Raw genomic sequence first — 15,281 nt, 5'->3', positions numbered from 1 at the left:
AAACAACTAATTTTTATTTCTGATTACTAGAACATAGGTAATTGAGAACTATCTGTCATATGCAAGCTTTGAGCATACCAGAAATTTCATAAATGCATACAATACACACATTCTTTTTATACTTTCTTAAAGTGGTTAGATAGAAAACCAAAAGTGCCCCAGGCTAGATTTCCCAGCGAGGAGATACTGATATGGAGATAAACATGAAGGAAGATTATCAGGGAGTACTTTTGTTACTGAAACACCAGGGGCTCAGTCTATGTCCCATTCCTCCCTCCACAGAAAGCCAATCACTGAGACAACAAGTATTGCCAGAGAAGAAGGTTATTCAGATTCTGCAGCCAAGGAGAACAGGATATCAGTTTCAAATGCATCTCCCCAACCAACTGAAATTAAGGTTTTCTATAGCAGGACAGAAATGTAACCATGTATGAGAAAACAGGAATTAGTTGGGGGATGAGAACAAGGGAGAGGTGTTAGGCCAACAGGAAGCCGGTGCTCAGTTAAGCAATCATGACAGATGAGGGGTGTGGTGTCTCATTTTCTAGATGTGGTGATCTGGTGAGTTTCAGTTCACTGATACTCTCTGGAAGGCCTGATGTTTAGTTTCCTGAGAAAGGAACTCAGATAAGACAAATGTAAGTTTCTCAAGTTTGAAGACTGGAAGGGTCGATTTCTATGTTCATTCAAAAAACCATAAACATCAATTCTATGGGACAATTGGACCAGTATCAGTTCCTCTTTTGTATTTATCAATACCTCAATCATGGGGAGTCTGGTCATAGATCATTCTGGCTGCTTCATGCTGAGGAGGAGTGTTATGGGATACTATGATGTTTAATAATGTAGATAACCCACATTTAAGTGTTTTGTTAAACCTGTTGAGTTAAAGAAGTTAAAGAGTCAAAACTCCTCAATTCATCAGCTATTTAGGCATTTGTATGCCCATCCTTGAATTGGAGGGTCTGAACTAATTTTATTCTTCAAAATTGGCCCTTACAATCTCAAACCCCCACTATCTCTTCCGTAATAATCCCTGGTTCTGGAGGAATTAAATAGTTTAATTTTTGACCCTGTTTTTCATGAAAGCAATTTATTTCGATTGTCACCTTCTCCCAGGTCTACAGATGAGGCTTATACCGGTGTCAGTGTTTTAGATTTACCCAGGAGTCAAAGCCCTGTAATTTAGCACAAAGATGACTTAATAGGACATCTATCAAAAATGTTAAAAGCATCAATACATTTGGTCAAAACAGAATCACAAGTCATTGAAAAAAATAGTTATTCATTTAACAAAAGTGCTAATCAAAACACTTTGAAAGCAATAGAGAAATAAAATTATAATAAAGGAGCATTCTACCCATAATTTGCAGATAGACTACTTTACTGTAAAATAAGTTTCTATCTATAATATAAATGATCAAATATAGTATATGCATCTATGTTAAGAATAGAAGACAATATTTAATGAAATGTTTAGAGACATGAAAAAGAATATTTAGAAATTAGTGTTTCAGTTTACTAATATAGCAGCAAGTCCTGCTGTTCTCTCTAACATATCACAAATTAAAACACTGTGATTTGGTGTCTAGTAGTTACTGTCTACAGCACTTGAAACCAATAAGTAGTTAGGTTACTCCTTGCATATACCTAATCACTAGCAATCTAGTGACAGAACTGTGACCAAAGCATTAAAAATGTGACAGGTCCTATGCCAAACTTATCAGTGTAAGACAATTAACATTCTCCTTCATATTAAAAAAAGTAGTATATGCAAATATCAGTTTTGGAAATTCAAAATGAGGATAAATAATCCTCAAGTGCACATATTTTATTTTCAAGTCCACACATGAAGGCCTGTCATCAGTGATAAAAGGCTTAGGATAAAAATTTAAAAATCACTACAAAGTTTCACAAGTTTTTATTGCTACTTAATCTAGGAGATTGCCACTAAATTTTAATAATGGTAAATATAACTAAAGTAGTTTGAGAGAAATCCTATTTAATATAGTTTCCTTAAGGACAAGGCCAACATTTCCTCAACATTAAAACTTTGTGCCCATATCACAGTTTGTCCTCATCATCTAAAGGAAAAGATCTGAAACCAACTCAAATTATTGATTAAATTAAATTACTTTGGAAAAAAAACAATATTTAAAAATTTCTATTCTCACCTACTTTTCCAAATAACAAAATAAATAGTGTACTATTGCTGTTCAGAACTTATAAAAACAAGTCTTTATTTTAAAACTCTATATCTCTCTAGATTATTAGAAGTAAGCAAAACCAATCCAATTTTAAATGGCTGGTGTGCTCTATCTTTTTTTGGAGGTATGACAAAGGTATCTTAGGACTTTTAAACAAATAGAGCAAATGATGAATTGTTGGAAATGCATACAAAACAAAATAACTACTATAGAACCAAATAAAAGCCTTCCATTAGAGACTAAAAACTTCGGTGGCTTTATATATATGTATGTATAGGTGAAACCCAAAGGAGAACAAGCAGCAAATAAATGAAAATTAAAAGGAGAAACATAACAGAAAATCCACTCCAAATTTTTCTCCTACTCAATTTAACCTTCGAAGTTATGGTGTTACCCAGAGCCTAAACACACACACACACACACACACACACACACACACACACACACACACACACACTCTGAATATTTTGTTCCTGGTATACAAATTAATGTCTTTATGTCCACCAATACCACTTTACATTTCATGCAATTAAGAAATTCACTTTAGGCCAGGCACAGTGGCTCACGCCTGTAATCTCAGAACTTTGGGAAGTTGAGACAGGAGGATCACTTGAGATCAGGAGTTTGAGACTAGTCTGGTCAACGTAGTGAAACCCTATCTCTACTAAAAATACAAAAATTAGCCAAGCATGGTGGTTTGTGCCTGTGGTCCCAGCTACTCAGGAGGCTGAGACACTAGAATCACTGGGACCTGGGAGGTGGCGGCTGCGGTGAGCTGAGATCGTACCACTGCACTCCAACATTTTTCAAAAAAAAAAAAAAATTCACTTTAGGCACATGACTAGTAAGTAATTTTGTGTTAGTACTATCTACAAAGCAATATAAGCATTCATGTGAAATTCGCTTGTAGGGCTTTGTAGATAAAGCAATCTAAAAGCGTGCTAAATCTAGCTTCATGTTTAGCTATATTAAAAAAGAATTGTCAAACTGTTAATTTATTTCTTTACAATATTTCTTATTTTACCTTCATCAAGACTAAGAGCTTTATCTATGAGCAATGTAAATTTGCCAGATTTCTCTAATATTCTATCAAGTTTTAAAGAATCATTTACTATCTAATCTTTTTGTTTGTTTGTTTTTGAGACGGAGTCTCGCTCTGTCACCCAGGCTGGAGTGCAGTGCCGCGATCTCAGCTCACTGCAAGCTCCGCCTCCCGGATTCACGCCATTCTCCTGCCTCAGCCTCCCGAGTAGCTGGGAATACAGGCGCCTGCTACCACACCCGGCTAATTTTTTGTATTTTTAGTAGAGACGGGGTTTCACCGTGTTAGCCAGAATGGTCTCAATCTTCTGACCTCATGATCGGCCCCCCTTTGCCTCCCAAAGTGCTGGGATTACAGGCGTGAGCCACCTCACCCAGCCCTAATCTTTTTAACTTTCTATTTTCTCTGTATGTACATGAAGGTGATAGAGAAACAGAAAAAAAAGAAATTCATATGACATGCTTACACTTTCTGTTTTGTCCTAAGTTTTCTTTTTAAATAACAAATCATTTTACTATAGTACAAAAATTTACCACACAAGATTCTTTCTCATATGAAAATCTTTTCTTTAACCTTCCTTACCAAAAATATATCTTCATATCCATAACTTTTTCCTGTCTCTCTCCCATACTTACTGATTCCTTTCTTCCTTATTTCATAAATAAGCTTTCTAAGTCCATAATTAGAATTAACCTTTAGGTAACTTCTGAATTAGACAAAATTACTATTTTTCTCAATAAAAACATATCTTCTTTGGTACATTTTATATAGAGAATTTTATATTAACTAGAATTCTTATTCTTACTAATCTTAAATGTTAATGAAAACCTAGAAGGCAAGAAATTCTGAAAATTCTGAACTATTTATCAGATATTAGCTAGCATTTTATAGATGAGAACAGTTCACAACTTTCAAAAACCTGTTTCCCCATATCGTAACCCTTTTTGAATTGGAAATGACCCAAACATCCAATAAGCATTCAAAATAATTTTAAGATTTTAAACTACACAAAAAGTTCACCTACAAGCATTGATCCCATTTACATGTTTTCAATTCTTTCATTTTTAAAGTTTATTTAGATAGCTTCCGAAAACTGAGATATTAAACAAAGTTAATAATCATTTTAAGTCATTTCCTTGTGAACCACTTTTTATACCCTGTGGATATCAGGTGCTTACCTAAGTGAGAACTTTCAAATTAAATATATGGACATTTTCCCTAATAACTCAGAAGATTCAGCTGTTTTCATTAAAACAACATTAAATTAGACTTATTTGTCAAACAAATCACACAAATACAGATTATTTTATTTTGGCTGGCTTTATAGTTTTATAACCTTCTGTACCAAACTTTGACACCTCAAACTATCTAATAAAGACAAATATAAAACCCAGACAAAAATGTATGCTGACAATTCTGAAGACATTTCTATTTTTATTTTACCAATAATTTTAAAGTCATCTTTTTTATTGATGATTTACTCAAGTCACATGAACTTGAAAAATGCTTGGACATATTCCTTTAATTATGAGTGCTCTTTTATTTATGAGCCAATCTGGTACCCTGTAAAAACAACACATAACATCTAGACCCATATACATTTATGCAAACAAAGATCCAATAGTTTTTACTTTAGAATTCTAGGCATGAGATAGCAATACAAACTCATTGGTTTACAAACATGTTCACATGGCTAACTTTTTCGCCCTCATAGATAGTACAGTGAAGGCTATGAAACAAAACTGGGTAAATTGGTTCCCATGGCAGTTTAACTTTTAAAGGTCAAACTTCCCCAGATTCCAAAGAACACTGGAGCCAAACAGCACCACAGAAGAGCATCACAGTACTAAGCAGACCCAACTCCGTTTAGAACAGCAGCATAAAAGCATATATACATGGACCTCCATCCTGCTTTCCCATTCAAGAGGAAAATGAATTCAATTCTAAGATAGCAGTACAATGCAAAGACAACACAATCAGACAAGATCAGCCACCCTCAGAGTGGTATGGCTGTAGACTTTCCCCTGCTCCATCAACCCAAACTACATACAGACTAACCCAAAGAATGCACCCATGTGGGCTGCACTCTGGGATCAAAGCTTGACCTCCCATAACTACGTAGACATACACAAACAATCACCAAAACACAATCCAACTTCTGTAGCAATGAACAAGCCCCAAGAGTGTTCAAACTGAATCAGTCAAGGTAGTATCCTCTCTCCATCAGTTTGGCTTGTTTAACCTGCAAACTGATATGCCTTTGTGATTTTCCAAATCGAGAGGAGCCATTCCCACTATCTAGTACCCATAAAAGACATTCACCTTTCTGGATATAGATGTCAAATTTCAAGAGGTGTTCTTCATAGGCAATCAGGAGCATGGCTAGGGTTGGCAGAAGTGGGCCCAAATAGGGAGAGACTAAAATCCACCTCTGGCCAAAATGGTCAGATAGCTGCTTAGTCGGCTGGGAAACTCTCCCAGCCCATGGCAGCTAAGTCACAAGCAATGTGTTCACGATCAGGAAACCAAAATTTGTTACCAAAACACCAGGAGTTTGGTCTCACTGCACAGAAAGTCAATCACTGAGACAAAAAGTATTGCCAGGGAAAAAGGCTATGCAGGTGCAACAGCCAAGGAGAGAGAAAAATCAGTCTCAAATTCATCTCTTCGACCAATGAAAATTAAAGGCTTCTATAACAGGACAGAAATGTAACCATTTGTGGGAAAACAGGAATTAGGGAGGGGTAAGGTAGAGTAGTTGGCCAACAGGAAGCAGGTAGTCAGTTAGGTGATCAAGATGGATGAGGGGTCTGACATCTCATTGTCCAGATGTCGTGATCTGGTAAGTTTCAGTTCATTGATACTATCTGGGAGCCTTGATGATTGGTTTCGTAAGAAAGGAACTCAGATAATACAAATGTAAGTTTTTGAAGTTTTAAGACTGGGAGGGACAATTTCTGTGTTTATTTAAAAACATTGTAAACATCATTATTTGAGACAATTGAGTTGGCTTCACTTTCTGTTTTGTTTTTTGTTTTGTTTTTGAGGTGGAGTCTCTCTCTGTTGCCAGGCTGGAGTGCAGTGGCACAATCTTGGCTCACTGCAATTTCCTCCTCCCAGGTTCAAGTGATTTCCCTGCCTTGCCCTCCTGAGTAGCTGGGACTACAGGTGCACACCACCACACCTGGCTAATTTTTTTGTATTTTAGTAGAGACAGTGTTTCACAATGTTGACCAGGGTGGTCTCGATTTCCTGACTTCTTGATCCGCCTGCCTTGGCTTCCCAAAGTGCTGGAATTACAGGCATGAGCCACTGTGCCTAGCCAAGCTGGCTTCACTTATAGGGTCAAAGAAGCATAGGGCAGTAGGGAGAGTACAGCTGAAATGCAGGTCCAGTGAAAGTCCCAGGAAATCACACATCTCAGGACTGTGTTGCCATTCAGAACTGTCTCAAGCTTCTGCAAGCTTATGAAACACAAGGGTGTGTACATATATGTATATATATTTAAGATATATACACGCATGTATATATGTATTTAAATATGTATGTATATTTTTATTAAAACCATGCATGGTGACCAATTTTCAATTGTCTGAGATATTATACAAGTATTAAGAGATCATTAATAATGAGTTAATAAGTCTAAGATATTAAAATTAACTAAATTATACTTAATTATAGGATATTAATTTTATAAGACATTAATTTTAATATCTTAGACTCATAAGATATTAAGATTTTAGACTTATAAGATAATTACAGCCAGACAGACAAGTAGCTGGCAGCTTTAGTTCTATACCCTTAGTCATGGTTTAAAATAAACAGGGAACAAAAAACTCACATTTCCAGATATCCTTTCTTGTAGAAGGTCAGTGTACTCTTGAACAAACCAACCAACCAACAAATAAGATTTTCTGTCATCTCTAACCCAACAGAATAGGTCTCCACCTAAAAAAGGATGATCAAATAGGCTATAAAACCAAATTCACAAACATTTCTGGCACATTAGGAAATAACTTCTGAGTCATATAAAAACCAAAACCAGAAACAAAAACACAAGCACAGAATCCAGGGGGAAAAAGAAACAAAAGAGTCAGTGAAGGTAATTTCCACTGCCACTTGGAATTTGCTGCAGAAGCCAAGAGGGGATGTTTGCTTCTATGCCTACACAGTTAAATTGGCTCTGGAAGGTGCATTTACATGGATATCTTGGTGGAAACTCTAGTTTCAATGAACTTATGCAAAGATTTCTTTAACTCATTGGTTAAAGGAAGACTGTAAACTTGTTCATTAACTCTATAAAAAATAAAATAAAAATGAATGTTTAAACTAAGATCTCCTTCAAAGCAGGAACATTCCCAACTTTGCAAAGTTCAACCTCAGAGCAGACTGTTCTTCCTCTGACTCCTTCTTAATGAAAGCTGTACTGACTCAGAGATCTACTTCCATCTGTACTGGCAGGATACCACAAGCCTTTCTATTCTATCTTTAGCCATGCTCAGCTGCCTTTCTGGATTATTCAAATTATCTCCTGAAATACCTCTCATTGTTTTTGTTAGTATTTTGGTTAAAACTTTTTATTGTATTTAACTCTATTTATTTTTCTCAAAATGAAGATTCTTTCATTTTGCAGAATGCAGTGTATATAAATTTCCTCAAATGCATGTAATGTGTTACACTAGAAACACAGTTTCTCCTCTTTCCATGGCTGTTGTAAATCAAAAGTAGAAATTAAATGGCTGAACTCAATCTCTTATGGGCTAAGAAACATAAAAGTATTCCAAACTGTGTTCAAAATTTATTCTTGGTGGAACCAAGAATCCATGAGCCTCTTTTACATAGTGTCTACTTTGATGGAAAATCACCCATGCATGATGACTTGTCCCCTCCATCAGTTTTATTCTGACAAATCAGAGCAGCATACGGGCAGCTACAAAAGAGAATATATATTGAATCAAGGAGTATTTTCAAACTTTTTCTCCTTAGTTGCTTAGGGAATTATACTCAGTAAATAATAAAGCACTCCACAACTTATTCTAAAAAATTTTCTGATTTAAAGTTTCTGACACAGCATGATACGGTTGATTGTGCCAATGGATTTTCCTCCTTAAGTCAAGAAAAACTGCACAACAATAATTACCTAATTAAGATTTGCATAATTATGATTACTAAATTCCAAGAGAACTATTGTAGTAACAATATAACAACTTATCTAAGGCCAATTAAGTTGTTTTTCTGTTCTGCTTTAATTTATTTTAATCCAAAAGAGCAATAAACCTGATATGTCTAGTTGATGACTTAATTAACTACGGTATATTAAGAAGTTTGAAATTGTTATGATGCTGAAAACCTCAATGCCCTTCAAGGGCGGCATCTTTATTCTTTATTTCTTAAATAGTTTAGAATTGTCACCATTTTCATAAGTAAGGCTATATCCCAAATTAATATTAACAGGCAACAAAACTTAATGATTCAGGGATGTTTGTTTACTAATGAAAAAGGGAAAGAAAAGGGTAATGTCACTTTCAGTGATGGAAAGAATTAGTTTTATATCTTTGACAGTCAGATTGGAAAATCTGCAACGCAAAATTGAAACTCTGTTCACTTTATGAAAGGAGCAAAAGCATTCAAGGACATAGAAAATAGGATCAAAGAGAAGGTGTGAGATAGATTTATCTAAGGTCTTTGATTTATGTGTTTTGAAAACATCTCTAAGACTATTCTTGAAGAGAAGGACAAGAGAAAAAGTATGTTAAAATCTTCAAGTGGGTTTCATAGTTCAAAATCAAAGGCACTCCACACAATTACAAAAAGAGGAAAATTGGAAAATCACAGAGATATATCGAGCTAGAGTGGCTTAATTAGAATGATAAAAATATGAAAACTTTCTTTTTTTATATTCTTAGTTTTAAAAAATGTATTGGTTTCATGGCTACCAAACATGTGGTCGCATGATCACTCATGTTTTGTCAACAATACTACATAATTTGAGAAGCTGTTAATATCCACAGCTATCTGCTCTCCTTTGAATCCTCAATCCTTCTTCCCAATATTTCTTTTTTTATCACAATTAAGTATCTAACTCTTTATTCACCCATTTTTTACATCTATCTTAATTTACCAAATAATTTTCTTTTCGGAGATAAATTGACATAGCCATTTCCTTTCACTTTAAGAATATTTGGCCTCAATATGGTGATATATTCAGTTTAAAAAAAACCTACAAAAATTTTCTATTAAATTCAAGAGATCTGCATTTACTTTCTTTAGAACCATCAGTGTTTAACATTTCATGAGGATGATGGGTTCACACAGTTTTGTAAAGCTGCCATCCATGGCATTTTAAAGAGATTTGACCTGAGCATTTCAAGCTATGAAAAAACTTTGATATTTAACTAAAATATCATCAAATGGGACAGGATTTGATGTTTTTATACTTAATTATTTAATATCTAGACATCTCTAAGCATTTATTTTTCTACTTCCTATCTCTGTACATCAGTAGTTCTTATTTTTTTTTCCATTCTAACACCTGCTTACATGCAAAATAATCACATACCCAGGTATTGAAGTTGGGCTGTTGATAAAAGTTGGGATTATACACATTTGCTAATACAGGCTATCACTAATTTCATTTCTTTCTCACAACGATTAGAAACAAATACGTGAGAACTGATGTCTTTGATTATCACCACTGGAATGTAGCAAATGTTTACAGAGAAACCCCATTGCTCATGGGGTTTATCCTTGATATTTTTAGTCCCCTTGATATTTTTACTCAGAACATGTCAGAAAAATACAATACTCACTAAAATAGGAAATTGTCATAATCACTGACTCCCCAGACAGAAGCTTCTTTTACAGAAGAATAAACCGATTCTTTAGGAATAAAAGTTACTTTCCCAAATTGGTAATACCGATTTTGATTAAAAATGAATGCCTTTCCTATACTACTAAGCTGGGCTTTATTATTTCTTTCATTTTAAAGATCCCTTGGTATTCTGGATTTCTTTCTATAGCTCCTTCTTACTTTTACTTATAATTACTGTGTTTTATCCTTCGGTTCCCTAAACTTGAACAACTCTGGCTTGTGAGCTTATTAAAACAATTTTAAGGTTGGATAATCTTTATCAAAAGCAGGGTAGTATTATTAAGATTACCCATTTAGCATATATAAGCATTTTTCAAATGACCAAATAATTTAAGATTTAATGTTCCACTATATAGTCAAAAGCCAGTGAGTCACACCACCTTTTGTTTTCTTATGTTTACTTTTAAAGATTGTCTTAGCACAGGAAGAAGTTCTGAGTGTTCACTGTAGTCCCTTTCCCTAAGGCAGTTTCTTCTCTTGTTTGTCAAGACTTCTGCATTTCTTTCTTGGCTCAAGGAAAAAATCTTACTCTATAACAGTTAGAGAGGAAAATTAAATAAAAAACTTTCTGATTAGAGAAGGCAATTGAATAAATAATCTGCAAAACTTTTTTTGTGTGTTACAGAGTTTCAGGAATAATTACCATTTTTGAACAGCTTCTGCATTGAAGCATATTTCTTATAGATTCTTATTCTGAGTTGGGAGCTTAACGTCTCTCATCCTAAACTCCAAATCAAAGAAAATGGGGGCACCAAAGCACATAGATGTTTAGAGTTTAGCAGTTTTAACATATAAACTACTTTCAAACAAGTAGAACTCTTATATTTAGCTTATAATTCTTAAAAGTCCAATTTAAGACATGTTTATGACTTACAGAAGGACACTACTGAAATGAAGATGCAAAATCTGAGTCTAAACTTTTTCTAATTGTTTTCATTAAAACATCAATGGCTTTGCTTTAATGGCTCTAATATTATGGAACTCAATCAATATTAAGTTCAGCAAGTGTTTCATTTCTAGTTTACATGTAGGTACAACAACAGCAATTCAAAATGATGTTTGTCAACTCTAAAACAGTGTGAGATTTTGTGTGTTTATTTATTTTTATTACAGTAAAGGTTCATGAAAAAGACATTAAATAGTTAAAACAGTAACATGTTTGAATTAAAACTAAAGTTCATCTACTCTTAAGAGTTAAAGTATTAATTCGAGCATATCCTTGATAGATATTAAAAACTATCATGGCTCTCCTTCTCCCTTCCTCTCTTGTTAAGAAAACATGAGCTACTTCATCTGAAAGGTATTTCTATTTTGCAAAAAAAATAACATTTACAATCCTTCACATCCAATTTGTATTTCATAAAACAACTTCTTCTTTCTTCTTTCATCAAACAATTAATGAATACCTATTACATAAATGTTACGCCTGTTCTCATGGTGTTTACAGTCTAGTGCTAATCATGGGCATAAAAACGGACAACAGGTAATTTGAGACAAGTGGAGTGTTAAAGGAGCCATTAGGAAAGTACATTTGACCTGAATTCACAGCCAGAAAAGGCTTCCTGGAGGAGTTGGAAATCTGAAAAGAGAATAGCAGTTAGCCAGATGAGAAGGTGAGAAAAATAGCTTCTAGACAAAAAGAGTAGCATGAACAGTGTATGGGAGAGTCAGGAGGAGAAAACGGAGAATGAGAGAATGAGAATGATTAGAGCAACTAAGGAAGTGAAAGAATACAATGAGTAGTGAAGCTAGAGAGGAAACCAGTGACCTCAATACACAAGAGTACTGTGGTTTGAATGTCCCCTCCGAAACTCATGTAGAAATTTAATTGCCATTGTGACAGTATTAAAAAGTAAGCTTTTTAAAGAAGTGATTAAGGCATAAGGAGCCTGCCTTCATGAATGAATTATGCTATTGTCTGGAGAGTAGTCTCCCCGTAAAAGAGTAAGTTTGACCCCCATTTTCTGTCTTGCATGCATGTTTTCTTGCCAAGTGATACCTTCTACCATGTTATGACACAGCAAGAAGACCTTTACCAGATGCAGCCCCTCAATCTTCAGTTTGCCAACTTCTAGAACTATGAGCTAAATCAATCTCTTTTTTTAAATATATACATTGTCTAGTCTGTGTTACTTCTGTTGTAACAGCAGAAAACAGGATAAGACATGGAGCTGTCATACCATGTTGTAAAAAATGGTTTTGTTTTTATCCTAACATAAATTAAGGGTCACTGGATGATTTTAGATAGGAATGTGGCATGATTAGATTTGTGGTTTACAAAGAGGGCTATAGCTGCTTGTTTCACTGCTAGTCTAGCTTCAATATGGAGAATGAATTTAAAGGGAGTCATACTGGATTTAAGACCATTTAGAAGTCTGTTGCCAAAATATAGAGAAAAGACAAAACTGACCTAGATTGAGGAGTGTTGGTGCATATGGAGAAAGATTTATAAAGAAATTAAATTTAATGTGCTTTTCAGATCCATAATGATTTGGGGAAGGGAAGGAGATGGAGGAAATAAAGATGACTTTGACTTGGCAAAGGGTGCGTGGAAATGACATTAAGTGAATGGGTAAAACGGTGCACCTTTGAAGGTGCAAACATGATTTCAGTCTGAGACATGTTATTTGTGAGATGTCTATGGATTATTTGTGTAAAAATTCAATAGCAGAGTCAGAAATATAATAGAGATTCTTATAACCCACTTAGGGAATTATCTTGATTGCACAGGATAAGAAATACAATGGAAATTTCTAGTATTTAATTTGGGATTGATCCCAGTTACTAAGAATAAAACCTGAGAAGCCCCAATAATTAAGGAAAGAGCAGAGAGTAAAACCTGAAAGGCAATTTGAGAAGAAATAGCCAGACATTTAAGAAATATAAATGTAACAAAGAATCCAAGGAAAGCAGATGCCATATTTGATAGGTAAAGTAATAGCTCTCAAATGAGATTCACATTCTAAACCCCAGGAACTGTGAATATGATACATGATATGACAAAAGGGACTTTGCAGAGATGATTAAGTGAAGGACCCTAAAATGGGAGATTTAACTAGATTATTACATGGGCAATCCCAATGTCATCACAAGTATCCTTATGAGACAGAAGCAGGAGAGTTAGAGTCAGAGAAAGGGATATGGTAATAAAAACAGAGGGGTGGTGTATGAAAGAGACTGGGAGAGAAAAAGAGATGAGCCAAAAAGCTCAGATGACTTCTAGAAGCTGGAAAAGACCAAGAAATGGATTCTCCCCTAGAGAGAAGAAATGTGGCTTTGCCAATTCATTTCAGACCTCTGACCTCCAGGATGTTAAGACATATTTGTGTTGTTTTAGGCCACATATTCTGTGGTAATTTGCAACAGTAGTAGGAAACTAATACTCTATATGAGTTGACTTAAGCAATAGAGGATTTATTGATGACTTTTAAAAGAGAAGGAATCTCTTCAAAAACAATTTGTGAAATTGCAGTGTTTTGAGTAGTTAAAAAGAGTAAGTTATCCTTTGAATCTTCAATGGTTACATCTCCACCCTGGCTGTTTCAGGTTGCTGGCTTCTTCAGCTCCAAGTCTGGGATATATGAGGCAAAAGGAAACCCAAGGAACTCTCCAGTGTGTCATTTCTTGGTCTCAAGATTCTTAGCTGGTCTATTTTCCTCTTTCTGCCTTTCAGAGCCTTCTTCTGTGTTTTATACATAATGTTCAGGGGTTTTAGCTGTACTTGGCAGGAAGAATGGGGGAAAGCTCCAAAATTGAGTTCTTAATTTTATTTTTTTAAATTTTTGCTTATCTGTGCTTTTCAATATTTTTCCATTGGACATGAATTACTTGTGTTTTTAATAAATGTGTTTTTGCATCATAATGCCTACAGTGGTACTTTACATGTCACATAGTAATTAATATACAAATTGAAATTTATTTTGCATAAAATAATCTGAAACCATGAAAAATAAACAAATATGACAAATATTCCCAATCCTATTTCACCTGTGACTCATCAATGACATCAACTCTCAAATGGAATTTTCTAAAATTCATCCTATACAAGGTGATTTTCAAAATACTTAACAAGTGGTATGGCACAGGCAGAAACTAATAAAGTGATTGTCTGCAGTCAGAAAGGATACTGGCTAGTACAATATAGTGAGGCTTATCAGTCCTACTTCTATATAGAAGCTAATAAAATTCCTAAGAAAGAAAAGAGTTCCATGGGCAATGACCTTTGGGAAATAACACTTACCATTTCCTTCCTTCAGAATTCTTTTCAGAAAAAAAAAAGTATTATTAGCTTCATTAAATCTAGATTTTATTTTATCATGAAGTTGTTTTCTCATCAAACCCACTCCCTACACACATATTCACAACCTAGAGAATACAATTTGAAATGTTCTCTCAAGTGCTTTTATGCTAAACTGTTATTCTGCCAACCCATTTCTTGTCCGTATCCTTTTCTCCCAGTTAATAATTATTGCCACTCAAATATAATTTATTCTGTAAAATTACTTATTCTATATCCTAGTCTGTTTAAGAAAAAGGACACATCTAAAATTAAGTCATATGAGACATTAACACTTCCCTGGATCTATGGATACATTTATTTACTGGTGCATATCAGCAATAAGTAAATGCAGCATGGGCTGGGCACAGTGGCTCATGCCTGTAACCCCAGCAGTTTGGGAGGCCAAGGAGTTCAGGTTACCTGAGGTCAGAAGTTTGAGGCAAGCCTGGCCAACATGGTGAAACCCCATCACTACTAAAAATACAAAGTTAGCCAGGCATGGTGGCTCAGCTACATGGGAGACTCAGGCAGCAGGATTGCTTGAGCTTGGGAGGCAGAGGTTGCAGTAAGCCGAGATTGTGCCAGTGCACTCCCACTTGGGTTCTGTCTCAAAAAATAAAATAAGTAAATTTGGCATATTAGAAAAAGGTGAAAGTGATGAGTTCAGAGCTAAAATCACAGATAGATTTTCTGCAATATCATCCCTTCTCACTTGGTAAGAGCTCCTTGTGGAAAATTCTGCAGCTGTATCTTGGCTCAGATACTACAAAGTTTAGTAGAAATCTGCCATCATTACAAGATGAATAAGTGAAAACCTGTGTACCGAGTATTTTATGCCTCTTGTATGGAGTAAGGTTGAATAAGAATTGTATGGTGTTGATC

This window comes from Macaca mulatta, chromosome 2 (assembly GCF_049350105.2).
Source record: "Macaca mulatta isolate MMU2019108-1 chromosome 2, T2T-MMU8v2.0, whole genome shotgun sequence".
In the NCBI taxonomy this organism is placed as follows: domain Eukaryota; kingdom Metazoa; phylum Chordata; class Mammalia; order Primates; family Cercopithecidae; genus Macaca; species Macaca mulatta.
This window is presented reverse-complemented; position numbering follows the sequence as displayed.